This window comes from Heterocephalus glaber, unplaced genomic scaffold (genome assembly GCF_053883595.1).
Source record: "Heterocephalus glaber isolate CG9 unplaced genomic scaffold, H.glaber_assembly_v1.0 deba00000347, whole genome shotgun sequence".
Lineage (NCBI taxonomy): Eukaryota > Metazoa > Chordata > Mammalia > Rodentia > Bathyergidae > Heterocephalus > Heterocephalus glaber.
The window spans coordinates 57,625,753-57,649,289 of NW_028258143.1; the positions used below are offsets into that span (position 1 = coordinate 57,625,753).

Genomic DNA, 23,537 nt, shown 5'->3' on the forward strand with positions numbered 1-23,537 from the left:
TATTTACAAAGACTTTATTTCCATTTCTCATCATTTTTCCTTTCCCTTCTTTCCTTTCCCCTGCCCCTCCCACTACACCTACCCCTTTGGACCTTTTCTTCCTATTTTACATTATCAATTATTCATTCTAATCATTGGTACATTTTAGGTATACAATATAATGACATTCATCATTGGAAATTTGCACCTTTACATAGTCTCCCTTGGTTCTTATCTTTCACCCTTGCCCAGTCCTCCCTTCAACCCCTCCATCCCTCCCTATTTACAAAGATTTTGTTCCTATTTTTCCATTTTCTCATATTAATCCCATTCCTTTCTATCCTTTTCCCTAGCCCTCCCACTTCCTTCCCCTTTGCCCCTTTTCTTCCTATTTCACATTACCTATTATACATTTAGTCCTTATTTACACTTTCAGTTTCTCACACCAGAGAAACTATTTGGTATTTATTCATGTGTGTCCTATTTATTTCACTTAAGAGTATCGCCTCAATGTGCATCCACTTAGCTATAAATGTCTCTAATTTCTCATTTTTTATGGCTGAGTAGTACTCTATTTTATAAAAAAACCACATTTTATTTATCCAGTCTCCAGTTGATGGGCATTTGGGCTGTTTCCAAGTTTTAGCTATTACAAACTGTGCTGCTATGAACATGGACACACATATATCACTGTGGTATGATTCTTTTAATTCTTTGGGGAAGATCCCCAGCAGTGGAATAGCGGGGTCAAATGGGACTTCCAGTCCTAGTTCTTTGAGGTATCTCCATACTGATTTCCACAGTGCTTGCACCAGTCTACACTCCCACCAGCAGTGGAGCAGGGTTCCTCTTTCCCCACAGCCCCGCCAGCATTTGTTATTGCTTGATTTCATAATAGCAGCAATTCTTTCTGGAGTGAAGTGGAAGCACAGCATTGTTTTCATTTGCATCTCTTGAATAATCAGTGATGTTGAACATTTTTTCATGTATTTATTTGCTATTTCTACTTCTTTGTGTGAGAAATGTCTGTTCATTTCAGATGCCCATTTTTGGATTGGGTCTTTAAATTTGGGAGGTCTGATCTTTTTAAGTTCTTTATAGATTCAAGATAGTAGACCTTTGTCTGAGGAAGAGCAGGTGAAGATTTTTTCCCACATTGTGGGTTGTCTCTTCACACTGCTGGTGGTTTCTCTTGCTGTGCAGAAGCCTTTTAATAAGAAGAGATCCCACTTGTTGATTGTTTATGCTAGTTCACAGGCAACTGAGGTTTTGTTCATAAAATCTTTTCTTACACCGATGTCTTCAAGGGTTCTACCTAACCTCTGTTCCAACTGGTTCAGAGTTTCTATTTTAATATTTAGATCTTTAATCCATTTTGATTTTAGTTTAGTGCATGGTGAGAGATACAGGTCTAGTTTTAATCTTTGGCAAGTTGAAGCCCAATTTTTCCAGCACCATTTATTAAAGAGGCTATCTTTCCTCCAGTGAGGGCATTTGGCTCCTTTATCAAAGATGAGATGGCTGAGTGTGTCTGGCATTGTTTCTGCATCTTCTAATCTGTTCCACTGGTCCTCAGGTCTGTTTCTTTGCCAGTACCATGCTGTTTTTATCACAGTAGCTTTGTAGTATAGTTGTAGGTTGGGGATTGTGATACCCCCTGCCATGTCTCTGTTACCTAGAATTGCTTTTGCTGTTCTGGGTCTCTTCTTCTTCCAAATGAATTTTTGGATTGTTTTCTCAAGGTCCATGAAGTATGCTGCTGGGATCTCAATTGGAATTGCATTAAATCTATAGAGCAGTTTTGGAAGTATGGCCATTTTCACTATATTAATCCTTCCTACCCAGGAGCAGGGGTTGTCTGTCCATTTTCTGATATCATCTTCAATCTCTCTTTTCAGAAAGCCATAGTTTTCAGAGAAGAGGTCTTTGATTTCTTTAGTTAGGATGATTCCTAGGTATTTCAGTTTTTTGGATGCTATTGTGAAAGGAATTATTTGTCCTATTTCTCTCTCAGTGAGTCTGTCATTGGTGTAGAGGAAAGCTATTGATTTTTGTGTGTTGACCTTGTAACCAGTTACTTGACTGAATTTAGTTATTAAGTCTAGAAGACTTTTGGTGGAGTTCTTGGGGTCTTCTATATAGAGTATCATGTCAACTGCAAATAATGACAATTTGACTTCTTCATTACCGATCTTTATTCCTTTTATTTCTTTCTCTTGTCTAATTGCCATGGCTAATGTTTCCAGAGCTATATTGAACAAGAGTGGTGATAGTGGACATCCTTGTCTTGTTCCTGATTTTAGTGTGAAGGATTTCAGTTTTTGACCATTTAGTATGATATTGGCTGTTGGTTTTTCATAGATGGCTTCTATTGGTTTGAGGTAGAGACCATCTATTCCAATTTTTTGTAGGGTTTTTATCCTAAATGCATGTTGGATTTTGTCAAATGCTTTTTCTGCATCTATGGAGATAATCATATGGTTTTTGTCCTTGGCTCTATTGATAGAGTGTATTACATTGATTGATTGGCATATATTGAACCATCCCTGCATCCCTGGGATGAATCCCACTTGATCAGGGAGTATGATCTTCTTGATGATCTTCTGCATTCTGTTTGCCAGTATCTTATTAAGGATTTTTGCATCTATGTTCATTAGTGAGATTGGCCTATAGTTCTCTTTTTCAGTTGGGTCTTTCTCTGCTTTGAGGATCAAGGTGATGCTTGCTCCCTGGAATGAATTTGGGAGTATTGCTTCCCTTTCAATTTCACTGAAGAGTTTAAACAGTAGTGGCAGCAGTTCCTCTCCAAATGTCTTGCAGAATTCAGCAATGAAGCCATCAGGGCCCAGGCTTTTCTTGGTTGATAAGTTTTTAATTACATTTTCAATTTCATTGGTTGATATTGGGTTGTTCAGAATTTTTAAGTCTTCTTCATTCAACTTTGGTAATTCACATGTATCTAGGAATCTGTCCATTTCTTCTGTGTTGTCCATCTTATTGGCGTATTGGTTCTGGAAGTAGGTATTGAAGATCCTCTGGATTTCTGTTGGGTCTGTTGTAATTTCACCCTTTTCATTCCTAATTGCATGGATTTGGGCCTTTTCTTTCCCTTTTCTGACAAGATTGGCTAAAGGTTTGTCAATTTTGTTGATTCTTTCGAAGAACCAACTCTTGGCTTCATTGATTTTCTGTATCATTCTCTTAGTCTCCATTGCATTGATTTCTCCTCTGATCTTTATAATTTCCTCCCTTGTATGAGCTTTGGGGTTGTCCTGCTCTTCTTTTTCTAGAAGCTTGAGGTTCAGCATCAGGTTGTTTAATTGGGCTCATTCTGTTTTCCTAATATGCATATTCACTGCTATGAATTTACCTCATAAGACTGCTTTCATTGTGTCCCATAGATTCTGATATGTTGTATTGTCATTGTCATTTAATTGAAGGAACTGTCTGATTTCTTCTTTAATTTCCTCTGTGGCCCATTGGTTATTCAGAAGTGTGTTGTTCAATTTCCACATGTTTATGAAATTTTTTGAGTTTCTTTTGCTATGGATCGTCAATTTCATGGCACTATGGTCTGATAATATACAAGGGATAACTTCAATTCCTTTGCACTTACTTAAACATGTTCTATGTGTGAGTATGTGGTCTATTTTGGAGAATGACCCATGTGCAGCTGAGAAGAATGTGTATTCTGATTTTGAGGGGTGGAAGACTCTGTAAACATCTGTTAAGTTCATTTGTTCAAGAGTTCGATTGAGTTCTAGTATTTCATTACTTATTTTTAGTCTAGTTGATCTATCTATTTGTGACAGTGGGGTGTTGAGGTCCCCTACTACAATTGTATTAGTGCATATATTACTTTTCATGTCCCTTAGTGTTTGTTTTATATAGTTGGGTGCACTAGTGTTTGGTGCATAGTTATTTATGATTGTCATCTCTTCCTTTTGGATTCTTCCCTTTACAAGGATGTAGTGTCCTTCTTCATCTCTCTTCATCAGTGTTAATTTGAAATCTACTTGATCTGCAAAGAGGATAGATACTCCTGCTTTTTTTCGGGTTCCTGTCACATGGAGTACTGTTTTCCACCCTTTAACTTTCAGTCTATGAGTTTCCTTTTGAATGAAGTATGTTTCTTGTATGCAGCATATTGTTGGATTTTGCTTCTTGTCCCATTCTGCCAGTCTCTTTCTTTTGATTGGTGAATTGAGACCATTAACATTGATGGTTATAACTGAAATGTATTGACTTGTCATTGCCATGACTTTTTCTTTTTGTTGGGTTCTCCCCCTTTCCATTTAATTTCTTGTCATGCCAGATGTGTTCATTCTGCTTTGCTTCCTGGGGTTGTGATCCTCAATGTCTGTTCCTAGGATATTGTGTAAAATTCTTTGGAGTGCTGGTTTGGTATTCACGAAGTTCCTAAGGTGCTCTTTGTCATGAAAGTATCTTATTTCTCCATCCATTTTGAAAGATAGTTTTGCAGGGTACATCATTCTGGGTTGGAGGCTGTTTTCTTTTAGGACTTGCAATATGTCATTCCAAGCTCTTCTTGCCTTGACGGTTTGTGTTGAGAAGTCTGCTGTGATTCCAATGGGCTTTCCTTTGTATGTGATTTGTTTCTTTTCTCTGACTGCTTGGAGAACTTTGTTCTTCTGTTGTGTTTCTGGAATCTTAACAATTATATGCCTATGTGTTGATTTCTTTTGATCAAGGCTATTTGGAGTCCTATATGCCTCACTTATCTGTATGTCAAGTTCTTTTCCCCTGCTTGGGAAGTTTTCTGCCATTATTTCTGTGAAGAGATTTTTTTATGTCATCTGTACTCTCTCCTGTTTCTTCATTGAGCCCAATCAGTCTTATGTTATTCTTCTTTGCATCATCTCACAGCTGCTGGATTGATTTCTCATGTTCCCTTATAATTTTGAAGCAATTTTTCTTTTCCTGGTCACTAATTGCAATCTTATCTTCTCTATCTGAAATTCTGTCCTCACATTGGCTCCTTCTGCTGTGTAGACTTTCAATGGAGTTTTTCATGTCCTGGAAATCTATTTGCATCCATTTTATGGATTCCATTTGTTTCTTATGTTGGGATTCCATCATGTTCCTGAGCTCCTCTCTAGATTTATTAATCATGTCTTGCACTAGGGGCACAATTTCTCCTGTTATCTGAGTAATTATTTCTGATTTCATTTTTTCCAGATCCCCTTTTGTTGCCAGTTCAGTGGGTCCAGGTGGTTGAGTATCAGAGTGTTCCATCTCATTTCCCTTTGGGGTTGCTGTAGGTGATCTGGAAGTCTGGTTTTGAGACTTATTTATGTGTTTTCTCATTTTGACCTGGGGGGGGGGCTGTTAGCACCTACACGGATTACCTCCTCTGAGCTGGGAGAGGTGGGACAGGGGCTGGGAGCACCGGTAGGGATGGTGACCCAAAAGCCCTTTCCTGTGGGCTGGGAACGGCGGGAGGGATGGTGGCTGGGAAGCCCCTTCCTCTAGACCAGGAGCAGCGGGATGGCGGCTCAGAAGCCCCTTCCTCTGGGCTGGGAGCAGCGGGAGGGATGGTGACCTGGAAGCCCCTTCCTCTGGACCAGGAGCGGTGGGTCGGCGGCTCAGAAGCCCCTACCTCTGGGTTGGGGGCAGCGGGACTCAGTACCTTGGTCTGGTGGTCTGGTGTTCTCTGCGTCTTTGTAGTGTGGAACCAGGTGGCTGCCTGTCTGGAGGGGGGTGATTCGGCATCTTCCGCGCGACTCAGGACCTCGGTACGGGGTGCACAGACGTGCCTGTCTGCAGCGGGCTGATTCCTTTCCTCACTTCTTAGGCACTGGGATTGTATCTTTCAACGAAGCATTAGCTTTCCTAATACACTCACTAATACACCCAGCTAAAACAGTACCGATAAAACTGCAATGAATATAAACTAGGTATTGGATGAACTGAAGGTGGGTACTATGATTCATGAGAGGTCAGCCTGGGCAATGGAATGGAATTAGAGCTTTGGTAGCACCAGGTATTTAAAAACATTATCTTTCTTTAGATAGATCAGGGAAACAGACATCCTTTCAGGCAACAAATGACTTGTGATTTAAACTCTCAGCAAAAATGATACACTTAATGAAAACATTACTGCCTGGCACTTTCCTGAGCAATAGCCCTGCCATAGCTCAGGAAGCAGTGAAAAGCCCCTTCCCCATGTTTACATATCTATGCCAGTCTGAGTTTTCAAAATACCGTGATACACAAACAGTGGAGAATATCACCAGGTATGCAGCTCTGTACAGCCAGCTCTCTCATCCACCCATGTCCGCAGATGGATGGGTGTAGAGCCACATTACATCTTACTTGACCATTAGTCAGTGAGACAGGTAGCAGACTTTACCCGTGATGATCAAAACCTGTTTTTGTTTTTTAAAATAATAAAATACCCACAGATGCTATGGAACAGAATGAACCCTGTACAAGCATTCTTAAGTGAAAATATGAGATTGGGCTTGAGCTAGGCCCCTCTTTTCCCTCATAGTTTATAATGGTATAATAAGATTCAGCGCAAAGCTTTGAGAACCATTTCTTTGGGTTAGAGACTGTGTGTACTCTATGTCTTTTAACACTTCTGTGATTTTTTGTTTTGTGTATGTGTGGGAAAGTTCTTTTAATGGAGTTTCTGTCAGGGGAGACCAGATGGAAGGAGTAAAAAGACAGCTATGATCAAGTGAAGGCCAGCAGCCCGATAGGTCCCTTGAGGGCACTGTCATCACAGGAGAGAAGTGAAGATGAGACTGCCTCACTGCCCCTTGTGTCACAGGGTCTGGCATCTGTGCTCTTGTGACTGGAGGCTATGAGAACCGATGCTAGATGAGGTGGAAGAAGTTAACCCACGTGGTGAGAAAGGAGATTCAGGAGGAAGTGCATGGAAAAGAGTGCAGACGGTTGGCTATGTTGCATGGCAAATCTGGCTTTTATCTGCCCAGAGAGTGGTGAAAGGCCATCACAGTCACCTCAGTGGGGAGCCAGATCTTCAACTTTTAAAGGCTCCCCTCACACTTGTCCACTCCGAACCCCCCAGAGAGCTCACAAGACACCCGGTACTGCCCTGGAGTACTTCCCCTTGGGCCCAGTCAACATTCTCTGGAATGTTCCCCTCTGAGGATGGTGATGGCCAAAATTTCCTGACATGCTGACATTTCCACAAGAAATGTCTTTACAGAAGAAACGTGTGTGCAAATATTTAAATTACTTCGTCTCTCTCAGCAGATTTGTCTTTAGCTCAATCTGCTCTTGGTCACAGGCCAGGAAGAGCTTCAGTGTGGATGGGCTTCAGGGGTGGTAGGTGGGTAGAGAGGTGGGTGGGCCCGCCGGCCCTTTCTCCACAGAACCCAAGTGTTTGTCTGGGCCTAGGAAGTTCTTGCCCTGAGCAACAGGGACAGGGAGCAGGCACTCAGTGCAGGTTCATTGAATGAAGGCCTCAGAAGGGCACCAAGGGGTAGGGAATTGGAGGCGGCCGGGGAGTCCACTCCCTTAGGAGCCAGCTCTCAGGTGGAGCTTCTAGGGCTTGTTCCAAGGCCAGAGCACCAGTCACTGCGGGCCGCTCCTCCCACGCCCAGGCCGCCCTGCTAGGCTGGACCCGGCGCCGGTGCTTCCGAGGCGCGGCGCGGGTCTCCACCGCGGGTGATCTCCGCGCACGAGGACTCCCCTCTGCGGACGGATCCGGGCTCTGCTCCAGCCGGCCTGACACGCGGAACCGGGGGGCGGGGAGCCCTGAGCACCGCCCCCAGCGCGCCCCGCCTGCGGGAGGAGGGGCTGCGGCGCCGCGGACACTGGGGGCGCCGCCGCTGTCGGAGCCGGGGACCGCGGCTGTTCGCGCAGGCTACGCCGGTGCTCTGCTCCTCCGCTGGCCGGGGCCGCCCGCCGCCTCCAGCCTGGAGCCGCAGGATCCGCCGCCGCCCTCAGGTAGGCGTCCCAGGCGCTCGCTCAGGGGAGGCCTGGGCGGACCCCGCGCTGCCCGCGCCGCGGCCCGGGGACATTGTGCGCGCCCCGCGCCCGGGGACCCCGAGAGACGCGCGGAGGGCTGGGCGGCCGCGGCTTCGGGCCCCGGGGCATCGCCTTCCCCGAGGTCGCCCCCGGCCGGACAGCCTGGCTGCGGGGACGTGGGAGCGGCCGTGTCATCCTGGGTGGGAGGGGGTGTCGCTCTCACGGTCCCCTTCCCCGACCGCGGTCGCCCTTTCCTGGCTGCAGGGAATTCCGGCCGCGGGCACTGGTGCCCACAACCCCCGCCACCCAGAGCCCGGTGCCCCCGCCCCAGGCTGGCCGGGAGGGAAGCGGGGCCGGGAGACTGACTGATGTCATTGTCAGCGGAGGACCCGAGCGCCGCGCGCGAGCTGACGCCCACGCCGCACCTTTCGGGCTGCCGGGAGCCGGGAGCGGCGGGGAAGTTGCGCCGCGGGCTCCGTGTGCGCGTGCACTGCGGCGGCCCTGGGGGCGCCCCTGGGGCCTCTCGCAGCCTGGTCCACGCTCCCGGACCGGGCCCGGCTGCCTCCTGGTCTGAGGGGGCCGGGTTTGCACTGCAGGCGAGACGTGCTTCCCCGCAGCGAGCCGGTGCTGCCCGCAGATCGGGTCCCCGGGAGGCTGGGGGAGGAGGAGATGGGAAACCTGGGAGGAAGCGGGCAGAACTAATGACACCAGCAGAATTTTTAAAAAGCCTGTACTGTGCATAGACACACCCGCAAGCCACCTTTTAGCCTGTTTTTGAAAGTTATGGCCGGTTACTGTGTGGCAATTCTATGATAAACACGAAGGGCTACTTAAACTAGAGACCTGAAGCTGAGGAAAGCATTACATAATGGACCTGAAGCAAATGACAGGAAACTAAGTGACCCCATCGGGTTGCCTGAGAGAATGAATAAAAACCTCTGTAAGAATTTGTCTATGAAAATTCCTGATTTACTGGGTTACATTTAGCAAATTGTACCTTATATTCAACTGTGGTTCCCCTGACCCCGAACAACAAAATAATTTTTCTTCGACGTCTTTTAAATTTAAAAATTGCGTGTTAGTAGGTAGTTATATATCCCAGAAGTGATTACTAAACGTAGTGGCCAAAGACAATATTAATAAATTTATCGTCTTGATACAATTGAACTTTGTTTAGTCCTCTTTAGTCCCCTCCCCCCTTCTACTTTTCTTTTTGGAAGCATTTTTACATCCTTTCAGGTCTGTGGGTTCACAAAGTTGATATTCCTATCGTATGTTGCAGCATTGCAGATACAAAGCCTAATAGTAAATGAAACAGAAGACCTCCAATAACTGCGAGTGAGCAGGGCTCCCAAGGTCGAAGGGAGGCCGCAGTGTAACTCAGCTATAATCACCTACGGAGACTACGCACGGCCCTCATTGGGTTATAAGGAAGCCAGTGATTGGTGGAATATCATTCCTGTTATTTTTTTGCAGCCGCGCTTCATATTTTCCCCTGGAAATACTTTTTCTCAGGAAAAATAGAATATTTTGAAAAATAAAGGCTTTCCTTTCCGGAAGCCTAAAAACCCTGGTTTTGCTCATATTTAAGGTTGTAATGTTGATAGCTCATTTATACACGGAGTGGATGGATTACCTTTGGAGATACCTCAGTTTCAGATTATGGTGATTTATCAGGTGTCTCTTTGCTTTAGTGAGCTAGCTATAGGTTGAACTTTTGCAGGATTGCATGGTATATGTTCGCTTATGCCTAAGTTGATTTAACCTTATGTTAGTTTTACTCCAACAAGAAGGATGAAGTTCTTACAAGGTGAAATGTTATCTGTTGGAAGTCTGTAGTGCTACTGTAGATACAGAATTAGGTACAGTTCAACGTAGAGAAGAGTTTCATGTGACTTTATTCATGAAAGTGTTGGAGAAGGGGGAAGATTTGAATTGTATTAAATGCCTTGATTAACATTCAGTGATCATTCAATTGATAATTACTCTGGCACCCATTCCGTTTAAGATGCTAATCTGAACACTGGGAGATACATAAAACAAAAGATGGCCCTCCTTCAAGATTAGTCTGGCTTGAAAAGATAAGAAGGATTTTTTTTTTCCTGCAAAGGTTAAATCACAATTATGATACTTTTTAAATCTTGGTGAAAGAGTTTGTAGTATCCATTCACTTCTGGGATTTTTAAGGTTTTTTTGCTCATTGCGTCAGTAGGCTCCATTGGTGTGTGGTTAATGGTAGTTCACTGACTTTCATGCTGTACAGTATTCTGTTTTGTGTGCTATAACGAATTGTTTCTCTAGTCCTCTGCCAGTGACCATTTGTTTGTTTTTCATTTAAAAAACAAAATTACAAACAGTGTTGCTGTGATCATTCATGTTTCCTGGGGCACATTTGCAAACATTCTTTTGCTAAATACCAAGGAATAGAATTGCTGCTTTGTAAAGTTTTGTGACTATTCAATTTAGTAGATATCATCAAACTGTAGTCCAAAATGTTTGTATTAATTTATAATTACACAGAAATAAGCAAACATAACCAAATATGAATAAGCTTGTGCTTTTTACATATACATTGAAATACTTTTTTAGGGGGTTGTTTACATACCGAGGGACTGAACGTATATATAGCCTTTGCATTGAACTACATCTCCCACTCTTTTATAAACTTTGAGACAAGATCTCACCAAGTTGTAAAATTGCCTAGGCTGGGCTCAAATTTGTGACCCTCTTGCTCCAGCCTCTGAGTGCTGGGATTACAGGCTTGTGCCACTATGCCTGCCCTTGCCTCCTTTTTTCAAGAGAATGATGGATACAAAGCTTAGAATGGCAGTTGTGTTTTTGGAGGCCCAAATGAATGATGTTCAGTAGAGCCCATATGGGTAGATGTAAATTTTGATAGTGACCTAATATTTGGATTTAGTGGTGAGTTCATTCATGATCATTATACTACTTAAAAATGGAAAAAAGAGGCTCATGCATGGATCTGTAATGGCCATTTTAAAGTTGTAAGGAAAAAGAAAATAAGGACAATGGAGTTGTCATAAGACATCAGACTTCTGTAGCAGAAGACCCACAAGATGTCAGTTGAAGGATGAGGAAGCAGTTCCCGTGTATATGAATGCTCAGCAGAGCTGATGGAGATTTGCTGGAAGGCTGAACAGGAAGCGACCACACTGAGTAGGGGAAGGCTAGCTCACACTGAGGAAATGATAGGAAAAGGAGTGGAGGGACCCACGGGAAACTGCAAGGTGAGCCACTCAAAGTTGTCTAGGGGCTGACAGATTGAAGGTAAGGGTAGAGGTTAAAGGCAGCGCCCTTAGAAAGGAGAGGCTGTTGATGGAGGTGAGAGTTCCCAAGTGTGGAGAAAATGAAAAGGAGAATATATTTAAAAACACCAGGAGAGGAATTCAAGACTTGGGATCCTAGGTAAGAAAAAGAGGAAAGAGTCAGAGACCTTTGATTGTAATTAAAAGAAATAGAGAAGCTGAAGTGTGAGCTTTTAGTGTGGCTCAGGCATGTCAGGTGAGGGGTTGGTAGCACATGCACTTGGCACTCTGAGGGTGAGTGGTCAGGATCTTCACACTGAAGAAGGTGACCTCTAATGATGTATCTGAGGGAGTGTGGAAAAGTCTTGAAGAGCAAAGATTCTGTAGACCTCATTTGTACTGTTTACTGATGTCAGTCAGGGAAATATTATCTTGGTTAAAGTACAGAGATATTTTGTCAGTAACAGCGAATAGTGATCATGGAGTTAGGTGAGTGCTGTAATAAATCAGAAGGATTGGTTATTTATGTTGTAAATATTGTATGTTTTCAGCATTTTCTTATATTCTAAAAATCTTTTTTCTGATTTTCCTTATGTTTCTTGACATCTTTTCACTATATCTAATTTTATTTTCCTGCTGATTTTGCATGAGCTGTTATAATAATTGATGGCTGTCGAGTTTTCTGTGAGAAAGTCTAGGCCTCAGTTGCCTTCCCCTGGCATGGTGATTTGGAGAACATCTTGCTGATAATTCCAGCAGTAGTTAAAGGAAACATGACATCTTTGATTAAAAATTTTAAAAAAGATGGACCTCATTGTAAACCAGTGAAAAAACTCATCATTTACAATAAAATCAGAAGTTACTAAAAAGCCCATAAGAGCAAAGGAGTCAATAGCCTCTATTATTTGGGCTGATATATACATTCCTCCCTTAGTGACAGATTCTTTATTCTCCCTAAGTGAATGTGTTTAATGGTTTGAAATCCAGAATGAACTTAGTAGTTTTGGTTCAGATAATGAGCTAAAATTAATTTTAGAGATAATTAAATTTAGGGGTAGCGTAAAGTACATCCCAATTACTGAAATTGGTCATCTGCCATTCTGGCATGGTCCTACTTCTCATGAACTTTGGAAGCCTCCCTGCATCTGTTCATGTGACTGCTGAACCCATGCTGATCACTTTTCACAGAGAGGTGACCAGTAGCTGTGAGTCTCATGTGAAGGTAAGGTGACATGGTCACATCAGATGCCTTTCTTCTCCATACAGCCAGTGCTTACTTAATGTGTGGTATATGCCCGAAATCAGATTAAGTGCCGGGTCATAAACATGCCTGCTCTGCAAGGTGGACCTAAAACAGAATCCGCCAAAACCAGGTCACTGTTGAATATATGTGCATGTGTGTGGGGTAGATCTGGCTTTAGCTTTAGAATTTGCATGAAGTATCTATTTTTTTCTTTTGTTCCCTAAACATTTTCTAGATTTATGCTTAGATCTCCTTGAGTTTAGAATGCCATAGGGAAAAAAGTGCTGCTCTTGCAAGGAATACTTTAAATGTAATTCCAATAATTATGGTAGGTCCTCTTGTCAGGAAGATACTAGAATGTTATCAAGTAGGAGCAAGTTAGAAGGGTTAGTTGGATAGGTAATAGGACTTAATGTTTAATTTCTCTCTCTCTCTCTCCTGTACTGGGGATTGAATCCAGGGGCTCATGTTTGCTAAGCAAGTGCTCTATCACTGAGATACATCCCCAGCCCACTTTATTTTATTTTGTGTCTACATCTTGCTAAATTGCCCAGGTTGGCCCTGAACTTGTGATCTTCCTGCCTCAGCCTCAGGGTTGGCTGGGATTACAGGTGTGCTGCCTGGCTTATTGATTTTTAAAAGAGAAAGTAGAAAGTAGTGATGAATGATTACTAAAAGATCCAACTTAGATATTACAGGGAATTGAGTATTTTGAGTTATGATCATCTGAAGATGAAGTTCTAAGTTCTAAGTTCCTGTTAGGTTAAATGAACTCATTCTCTTGTGAGTTTGTGTTCATGTTGTGTGTGAGCATAGTTCCGATATTAAAGTAAGTCATAATATGAATTATAGGGATTTTGCTATGAAGTGGTTAATAATAGGGAGCAGAAAAGCCCAGTGATTTCTTCTGGCAGTGGTTTGGCCAATAACTCAAAAGTAAAAACTACCCTGTGTGAAGAATTCTATTTGACAGAAACAGTGTCTCAGAAAATCTCTTAGGAGGCTGACAAAAGGCATAGCTATGAAAGGCGGCCAAACCCAAGGAGCTTAATATCTAATATCTGGAGCTATTTAAGGGCTAACTGGATTAAAGAGAGCATCTATTATGAAATGTGGCTATTTAGCTTTTAAAAGTTGTTGTTGTTCTATTTTTGCTGTTAAACCCAGGGCCTTCCCAGTGAGCCATAGCCCCAGCCCTTTTTTATTTGTTCTTTTGGCAGAGGGTCTGGCTAAGTCACAGGCCACGGTTGAACTTGTGATCCTCCTGCCTTAACCTCCCAGAGTGCTGGGATTACAGGTGTGCATCGCCATGCCCAGCTCTTCAGGATTTTATTTAATGTTATTTACCTACCTATTTTTACTTTTCACCTAAAATTATTTACTTGTTTAAATTTGCTTTAGCTGGATGTGGTGGTGCACGCCTGTGATTTCAGTACTCTGAGAGGCTGGGGTAGGAGAATCACTAGTTCGAGCCCAGCCTGAGCAACTTATCAAGACCATGACTCAAGAGCAAAAAGGACTTAGAGCACAGCTTAGTGGGAAGGCCTTGGGTTCAGTCCCCGTTACCAGAAAAACAGACAAACAAATTAACCGACCAACAAACCAAAAAACAAAACAAAACAGAAAAACACCAAAGATTACTATTTGAACATGTTTCAGCCCTGTATGTGATTGAATACTGTACAAAGAATTCATGATTGATACACAAAAATTATCTCTTTCTTTAAAGGATGATAATCTTTTTCTGTTCAAGGAAAACTTTATGTCATTTTATAAAATGCGAAGAAAATACCCAGCCATTAGCAATACTTATTTTGTTTGATGGCCTGACACTTGAAGGACCTTTACATTTGACTCAAAAGATGTTAAGGCTGAAAGAGGTTTTTAATATTCTGTATTCCAGAGCCAGGTGTGGTGGCACAAGCCTATAATCCCAGCACTCAGGAAGCTGAGGCAGGAGGATCTCTGCAAGTTCGAGGTCAGTGTGGGCTACATAGTGAGTCCAGACCTAGCCTGAACTACGTAGCCAGATCTTGTCTCAAAAAAAAATTTTTTTTTTCTGTATTCCAACATCTACCATTTTCCAAGTGAGAAAATGGAGGCCCAGCTGTTTGTATAGATGCGGCTGGGAGAGAGTGTGTGAAATAACTTCCTTCTGTAGGTAGTGATAGGAAGTAAAGCTCTTCCCTAAATTAAGGAGATGAAGTAGGTGAAGGAGGTGAATGAAAGTGAGCGAACAGCAACATCCAGGATGGGATTTTACCCTTGATTTCTGTTCTCCTTCCTAAGTGGCTGGCATAGAGAATGAAATCAGATGCACGGGCGCACACGCGCACATACACACACAAATGTTTACTGTTTTGGGAACCATAGCCTTGTCTTTTAACTAAACAGACAAGAAAGAATAGAGAAAAAATAAATTAACTTGTGCTGAATAGTTCTCTATCTCTCTTCCTTTTCCATGCTCTTTATATGTGCTAACACAAGAGAAGATCAAGGTGTAGGGGCATTGGGTCAGGAATAGAGCACTAACTTTTACTTTCTTTCTTGCCTCTTATGGAGGCAGATCCCAGGTAGCTCTTGAGACAGATCCGTCCGCTGTCCGCCGTTTGAAGAGTGTGGAAGTTGAAGGGAGAACAAGAGCAGTGTATTTTTAGAATCGTTTTTCCAGAGTCAAACCTAAAATAAACCTGGCCTCAATTCCAAGCAGTAGCTTTATTTCACATGTCCTAAACTAAAGTCTAAGTTTTATTTACTTATTCATTTTTGCAGTGCTGGGGATGGAATCCAGAGCCTCATGCATGGTAGGCAAGCATTCTACCACTGAGCTACATCTCCAGCCTCTTATAAATTTGAAGAACTTACCTTGATTTTTTTGTACACAATACAGAATTGCCACATGTAACAAGCTTATCATCTGCTAAGACTTAAAGAATAAAATATCTGAAAGAGCACTAAAATAAATAAACTGTTTTACAGTTCATTTCTGGAGATAAAGTTAGAAGTCTGTTTTTATTTTAAATTATGATCATGCTTTTGCTTTCTGTTTTTCTTTAGCAACCAGACAAGCTTTTGCATATTCTCACCCCATCAGGCAACACATCAGAACAGTTTTTGTTGTATAATTTCCCTAGAATAGAAAAACTAGCAGTTTGAATGACATGCTGATTATGAAAAGACATTAATGAAATTCTTTTTGATCCTAGTAAACTTCACATTGAAACAAGAATGAGAAAGGCAGTGTAAATTCCGAGGTGGGCCAAACAAATGTAGAGTTCACATAAAACTCAATGACTAATCAAGGGAGGACCACACAATCCATGTATACTCAGGGCAGTGGGGCAGGAAGGTCAGCAAAGGAAGAGGTGAATGTTGTGTCACAGTCCGCCTCTCAGTTTCATTTCAGGGGGTGCCAGCAGATGAGATAAAAGTGTCAATTCGAAGGTTTATGGAGATCAGATATTAGAGAAGATGTCTGTCTCTACATTTTTAAAGATGAAAGCCTTTAATTATCTTGAAGAATACAGAGAACATAAAAGAATGATGAACTAAACCCCACCTGAGAAAAGACTGCGTGTGTAAGTGGCAGAAGTGGCAGAAGATAAACTTCATGCTAGAAACTATTTACAAATTCTTAATATCCAGGGAGCTCCTATGTATCAAGAAAGAAAAGTGACCTATAACCTAATGAAAAAGTGTCAAAGGGGATGGAGAAATAGTTCACAGTATAAGAATTACAAATGGCAATTATAAATACAAGATTATGCTTACTCTGTGATGAGTAAACTATAGCCATTGTATTGGCAAAATATTCCATTTGTTAATACCTTAGAGGGCCAAGTTTGGGGAAACCAGTGGGCTTGTGCACTGTCAGTGGGGGAACAAAGGGAGACAGTGTGTGTGGATAGCAACTTGACAAATACACTAAAATTTGAAATTTACCTATCTTCTCACCCCAGGAATTCTAAGGAAATTTTCTATAGATATACTTTGTGCAGAATGAGTTTGCAGAAAGACATTTATTGCACCATTGCCTAAAAGTTAAAAAAAAAATTTAAAAAGAGCTGCATATCCATCAATATGGGATTGACTGAATAAATTAGCAGAAACAACAGTTGGCAGCATTTGCTGACAGGGAGCAATCTCTAAGATAGAATAAGGGAATCCGTCAAGCTGTAGATGAATGTCTAGCCATTTGTGTTACATGTCAGTATGTGAATGTATTTAGGTAGGTTGAGCCGTTCAGACTGTCCCAGGAAGGTTACACGTGAAACAGGTAACTGTGATTGCAATTGGAAAAGAACAGAGTGGAGATAGGAGGGACATTTATTTTCTTACTGTATAGCCTTTACTGTGTTCTGCATTTCCGAACATATGCAGATAATTGTCTGTTCAAACCAAGATAATTTTTTAACATCTTGAGGCTTGGCTATGCTGATCAAGTATGTTGAGTAGTTGTAACTGACAGAATTCCTTGCAGCTCTGGGGCTCAAACATCACCCTCACTACTACCCTAACGACTAAAGTGCAAACAAAAGGAACACAGGAAGCATTTGTCTTTTGGGGCAGAGTTGAAATGTCTTGTGTCTCTGTAGTTTTCCTGCCCTTGTCCCTGTACTCCCAGTTACCTGCTGTCCCTGTGAAGGAGACCCAAGGAACACTGAATGGAACTAGAGTGTGGGTGAAAGTTCAGGCAGGACAGACATGGAAGATGGCACTGGCAGGAGCCAGAGGCTGGGAGAACAGAGAACTGGAGATATTAATTGCTACTCCATCTCCATCAAATGCAGTTTATATGGTATTATAGAGGAAAATGTTATTGTTTAGGTCACAGCCTTGATTGAGATTTTCTACCTTTGAGGTTTGACATGGTGTCTAGGAATCTGCAGTTTTTAAAAAAGTGCCCTTGGTTCTGGGAACCAGTTCTAACAATCATTGATCTCTTCCGGCCCCCTTGTTTTACAGACAGATTATCCCCTTCATCCCTTAGAATATTTATCCTCTGGAATATTTTTATAGTAACTTCCAAAACTTTTATGGACTCTGTTTTCCCTTGGATACATGCTTCTAAGAGAGGTTATTTCCTCATGCCTTTGTCCTCTTAGAGCCTGCAAAGAGGCCAAATATTAAGGTAAAGAATAGTTAGAAGAGAATGCTGAGGGAACAGCTCAAAGGTTAGTGGGTGATCACTTTGAGAAGAGTAATCACGTGCTAATAAGAATTTAATGAGCAGTAATAAGAACTGTTATGAGTTACACTGAAGAAAAGGAAAGCTTGGTGATAATAAGAGATACCATGATGCAAACTAAGTTTCCTGAAAAGTAAAAATACTTATATCATCATCACCGGTACATATTTATTTAAAGGAAGTAGACATTGCTCATTTTAATTCACAAATGACACTGATGGAGGGATTTATGTTCATCAGTCTCTTTCTTTTAACCTCCAGACAGGAAATTGGCATTAAATGAATCCTACTACCTGAATTGAGTAAATAATATAAATATATTTGCTCTATGAAAGTCCTGATTTTTGTGGCTCTGTTCTTTTTTGAACAAGTTTATCTGGAAAGTAGGAGGAGTAGTCAAAAACCTTGTAGCAGCATGATATCAGAAATGTAGGTGTCAAAAAAGGGTAACTTGAAGAGCAAAGGATGATAGAAGAGAATGGCAAAGGTCAGAGAAGCTCATGCAGCCCAAGACTTAGTGACCTTTGCAGGCTTGGCTTTATGGAGGACATGTGGAGGTCTCTGATGACCTTTCTATACCTGTCCAGGGCTGTGGAAATTTCAGAATGTATTTGATCCTTAACTTGTGTGTCTGGTGTAAGTAATTCCTAGTGGAACTTTGGGATCAGATTTAATCTTGCATGGATGAGCACTAAACTACAGTTCTTTGAGAGATTGAATAGCATATATGAAATATGTATGAAAATGGTATTATGATACTAAACAATTTCTTTTTACTTGACTTACATACAGCTTTTTTTCCCAATATACCCCTCGATGACAGTAGCCTCCATGATATATCCTTCTCAGAGAAGCAGTACATGTTTGGCAAGGAGAGTCCTGGAGTGGGTATCATGGACATTCATGTTCTGTTCCTAACCTCCTCTTTTCCTGAGCAGCTGGTCCTGTCCCACATCGCAGACAGAGCCTCTTTCCTCATCTGATACATGAGTGTAAAACAGTGGTTTTAAAAAGTTCTATGTGGACAGAAACTATAATTATTAATCACTACATCAAATTTCCATTTACCTAGGATCCCAGTATCCAGAAAACCAAAATAACTAGTTATTTTGTTGTCTTGTTCAATGATAACTGCTTTAATGCTAAACTCCCTCAGAGTGCTAATTAGAAGAAACCTGGAAATTGTCTTACTTTTGTCATTGCTGAAACAAAATACCAAACACACAAAGTTAAAGGAGGAAAGGTTTATTTCAGCTCACAGTTCATAGAGGTTTCAGTCCGTAGTTGGCTGGCTCCAAGGCAGGTGGTGTGGCAGAGGGGCATCACGGAGGACACACAGTTCCTGGCAGAAGGAAGGGACCCAGCACCAAGCACCAAGGGACAACATTCTTTCTGTCCCTTATATCACTCACACCCAGGTTGGGGCCCCCTTAATCCTAACAGTGCGTGGTGAATTAATCTCAGCATCACATCCTCGATCCCAGCATCACACACCCCAAGTCAGCCACCTCCGAAAAAGCCCACCTCCGACTGCGTGAGACTTGGCGGGGGGGGGGGGGTCCACAGACAGACATCTAGACACAAGCCATAAGAAAAATCAAGTACAAGTTACGATTTCATTACATTCAGTGATTTTTCAAAAAAAAAAAAAGCCATTGTGATTCTTTGAAAATTAGTTTGTTATAAGTTAAAATGAAGTAGAATTCCCGGTTTCTGGCCAGTTTGGAGTAAAAGCTGCAAGACTCTAAAAGGTCATCCAGCCTCCCTCTGGGTGCTTCTGGGGGTGCTGTCCCTCCTCTGTCTCCTTGGCTGCTTTTGTCTCCTCTCAGCCTTCATTGTTGCCCATGATACACCCAGGCCTGTGCCTCCCTCTGCTTCTAGCTCACACATTATTCTCATTGTTCATGAAAACCAGTGGCAGCCATGACTCCCCTTCCAAGTTCTGGCTACTTGTCTCTTGTGCTACTGTGGTCTTGCTTGGCCTGCCTCCTTGTGTATTTTGTCTTCCCAGGTAGGGGGAGCTCCTTTATTAGGGATAGACCCTTTACTGTTCATGTCTTCAGGTGTAGGTGTTTGCTTGGAGCTCACATCCCTGTTGTGTGGCTCCTTGTTTTTCTGGGACCATTAAGGAAAGAAGTATTACTGACAGTTGACACTCATATTAAACACAAAGCTTTGTAGTGCCCCGTACACTTTTTTTAAATTTCTTTTTGAGACAAGTTCTTACTAAGTTGCCCAGGCTGGATTCAAACTCAGGAGCCTTTTGCTGCAGCTCTCTAAGTACCTGGGATTACAGAAGTGTGCCACTGTGTCTGGTTTTCTTGCCTTATTTTTATATCTTTTTTAGAAAATGGAAATTTTCCTGGAATGATTTATATACTTCACTTTTTAATATTGCTCATAGAGATGTCAACAGTAGAGAGCCTCCAAAAAATGACACCTTAAAATGACTTAAGTTTGAGTACTTCTCCTTATTCCAGTCTGTAGCATTGATGATGCCAAGGCTATGGAGATGGGCATCACTACTTGCTCCTTTACCAGATAATCCTAGAATTCTTTGACCCTTCTCTGACTTTCCTCCCCTCCTTTGAAGACTTCTGCTTTTTCCCCCAGTAGCCTTCAGGCCTCCGGCATGTATTCATGCTGCCCTTCCTCACCTTGAGTCTTCTGTTCTGACACTGGAGAAACAAAAGTACACACTGTAATTTTATTTCAGAAACATCTTTGAAGAAGTGAGTAAAGAGGCTTCTTGCCTCTCATTTTGCTGAAGCTGTTTTTCTTTAGCTCAGAGATTCATTTTCCATATATGTCTAAATAGTAAGGAGGGCACAAAGCCTTACTCAGTGCTGGATAAATCTGGGATTGGACCTTTTACTTGATTGCAGACCTGTTTAAACATACTTAGAATATTGAAAATGAGTTACCATTTTGATATGCTTTAATCCTGTCATCTTTCTCAAGATCATTAATTGGTTTGACAGACTATTTCTTAAGTACCTACTGTGTCCTGGACTCTGCTCTGAAGTTAATAAAGGCCTTGATCTTTTTTTTTTTTATTTAAGTTCTTTTATTGGTACATTTTAGGTATACAGTTTGTTTACATTTATCATTGAGTGCTTGTACCTGTACATGATGTATCTTGGTTCTTATTTTTTCCCCATTACCTGTGCGTCCTTCACCCCCTCTGCTCTTCCCTATTTACAAAGACATCATTTCCATTTTTTTTTTCTTTCTCATAGTTTTTCCTTTCCCTCTTTTCCTTTCCCCTTCCCCTCCCTTCACCCCTTCATCTTTGGACCTTTTTTCCTATTTCAAATTATCAGTTATTCATTTTAATCATTTTAACCCTTGTTTACACTCTCAGTTTCTCACACTAGAGAAACTATTCAGTATTTACACGTTTGTCCTATTTATTTCACTTAAGAGTATGGCCTCAATATGCATCGATTTAGCTATAAATGTCTCTAGTTTCCCATTCTTTTTGGCTGAGTAGTACTCCATTTTATAAAAAAACCCCACATCTTTATCCAGTTTCCAGTTGATGGGCACTTGGGCTGCTTCTAAGCTTTAGCTATTACAAACTGTGCTGCTAAAAACATAGGTACACATATATCACTGTGGTATGATTCTTTTAATTCTTTTGGGAAGATACCCAGCAAGGGAATAGCTGGGTCAAATGGGACCTCTGGTCCTTGTTCTTTGAGATATCTCCATACTGATTTCCACAGTGATTGCACCAGTCTACACTCCCACCAGCAGTGGAGAAGCGTTCCATCCTCCCCGCAGTCCCACCAGCATTTGTTATTGGTTGATTTCTTGATAGCAGCCATTCTTTCCAGGGTGAGGTAGAATCTCAGTGTTGTTTTCATCTGCATCTCTCAAATGACCAGTGATGTTGAACATTTTTTCATATATTTGTTTGCTGCTTTTACTTCTTTGTCTGAGAAATGTCTGTTCATTTCAGATGCCCATTTTTGAATTGAAAGGCCCTGATCTTATGGAGCCTAATCAAGGGAGACAGCCAACACAAGTACGATGTTTTAAATACTGTTAAAAACATGAGGACAATAAAAGTGGCTGATGGGGCAGAAAACAGTGTAGGGTCGGTAGTTATATCTATTGGCTAGGGCACCATAACAAAGCCTCAAGTTGGGTGGCTTAGAACAAGGGAGATGTATTCTTCATAGATCTGGGTGGATCTTTCTTCCCTCTTCTAGTAGGCCTGACATTCCTTGGCTTGTGGTAGCATAACTTGGTCTATGTCTCCTTCTTCACATGGTTGTCTTCGCTGTGTCTACGGGTCTCTGTCCAAATGAAGACATCAGTCCTCATGGATTAAGGACATACATAGCCTACTCCAGAGTGACTAAGCATCTGTGTAACAATGCTGTTGTCAAGTAAGGTGACAATCTGAGGGGCTGAGGCTTAGGACTTCAGTGTGTCTTTTTGAGGGACACAGCTCAACCAATAACAGTGGACTTCTTTGGGTAGACTGGCCAGGCAAGGCCTTGCTAAGATGAGACATTTGAGCTGAGCCTGAACTGGGAAAATCTGGGTGCTATTTCCTCTTCAGCAAAGGGAACAACAAGTGCAACACCAGGAGAATGAGCCTGTTGGAGTTGAAGATAGACACTTAAGTTTTCTCCTTTGAAGAGCACAAGAAAAGTCTGATTTGGTCAACTTACTTCATGGTTGAAGCCAATAGGATTTTATTCTTGATTACTGTTGGTCAAGGAAAGACAGAAACAGTTTTTCTTTAAAAAGTAACCGCTGAGAAATCAGTCCTGGTACCAGTGGCTCATCACATCTTAAGAATGCTATTCATTAAGAGTTCATTTTGCATTTTAATAGAATTTTCCATCCCCATACTTAGGTTTATTAACATAAAAGCTTCAAGTATAAAAACATCTGAGAATTAAGTGGACCTTGTAATAGGAGAGATTACTTTTTAGTGGTACAAAATTGAGGCCCACTGTAGCCTTGAAAAACCTAAAATCATCCATTAAATTGTGATTTTTCAACAAGATTACAGCATTATTTTGATTGTCATTTGTGACACCTAGTAATAAATGGTATTAGTGAGATTTAAGTTATATATTTATGAAAATCCTTAGTTTAAAAAAATTTTTTTTAAATCAATGTGGATATATACGTATCTCAAGATTGTTAAGAAGATTTCATGTTAAACTTGTAACACCAGGTAACATTCAGAAGCAGGATAAGATAACTTAAAATGCTGTAATATTTAATGCAATATTGACAAAATGAAATATGCATTAGCACATTGTGTATGTGTACTGTAGCCAGAATATTAACATAGTTAATACAGATATATTTGTTTACAGAAAAATATTACTCATAAATAACAGGCTTCTGTAAAAATGTCTAAATACGAATTCAAAATATTCATGTAAAATTAGATTTCTATAGTGAATGGTTATTTAGATAAAGCTTTAGGTTTCAAGCAGGCTGGGTCCAAGCAAGCGAGTCCTTGCTTGGTCTAGCAGCATGACCTTGAATAAATCATTGAACTCTGCCTTTGTTACCTCATTTGTAAAATGGAGCATATAAAAATATTACCTATCGAGTAGGATTGTTGGGAGTATTAGTGAGTTAGCACACATATATTTCTTAGAATCTGTAGTAAGTGCTATATAAATGCCAGATGTTGTTATTTTAGCATGCTAGTTGAAAGTCAAATATATTAATATTCATTAATTGGAGAACTTATTATGTAAAGTGGCAATCCAATCATAATGTCTCTTTTGCTTTGTTACAAATCAAAAGCTAATTTGAAAGGAAATTGTCAACAGTATTTCCAAGGTTTTGTTTCAGTGTTAATCACTTGTTAAAAGTATTTTATATGCTTCCCCACTTAGTTACTTATAGTAATGACTAT

The 23,537-nt window shown here is 41.3% G+C and overlaps 1 protein-coding gene across 25 annotated transcripts in view; it reads left to right on the forward strand.

Moving 5' to 3' along the window:
- The first annotated feature begins 7,807 nt into the window (after positions 1 to 7,807).
- Positions 7,808 to 23,537, forward strand: part of Osbpl6 (oxysterol binding protein like 6) — a 210,889-nt gene continuing 195,159 nt past the window's right edge. For all 25 annotated transcript variants that reach the window (XM_087196566.1, XM_087196597.1, XM_087196563.1 and 22 more), the window contains exon 1: positions 7,808 to 7,920. The gene's annotated coding sequence lies outside the window, so the exon portion shown is untranslated. The remainder of the gene's footprint in view (positions 7,921 to 23,537) is intronic.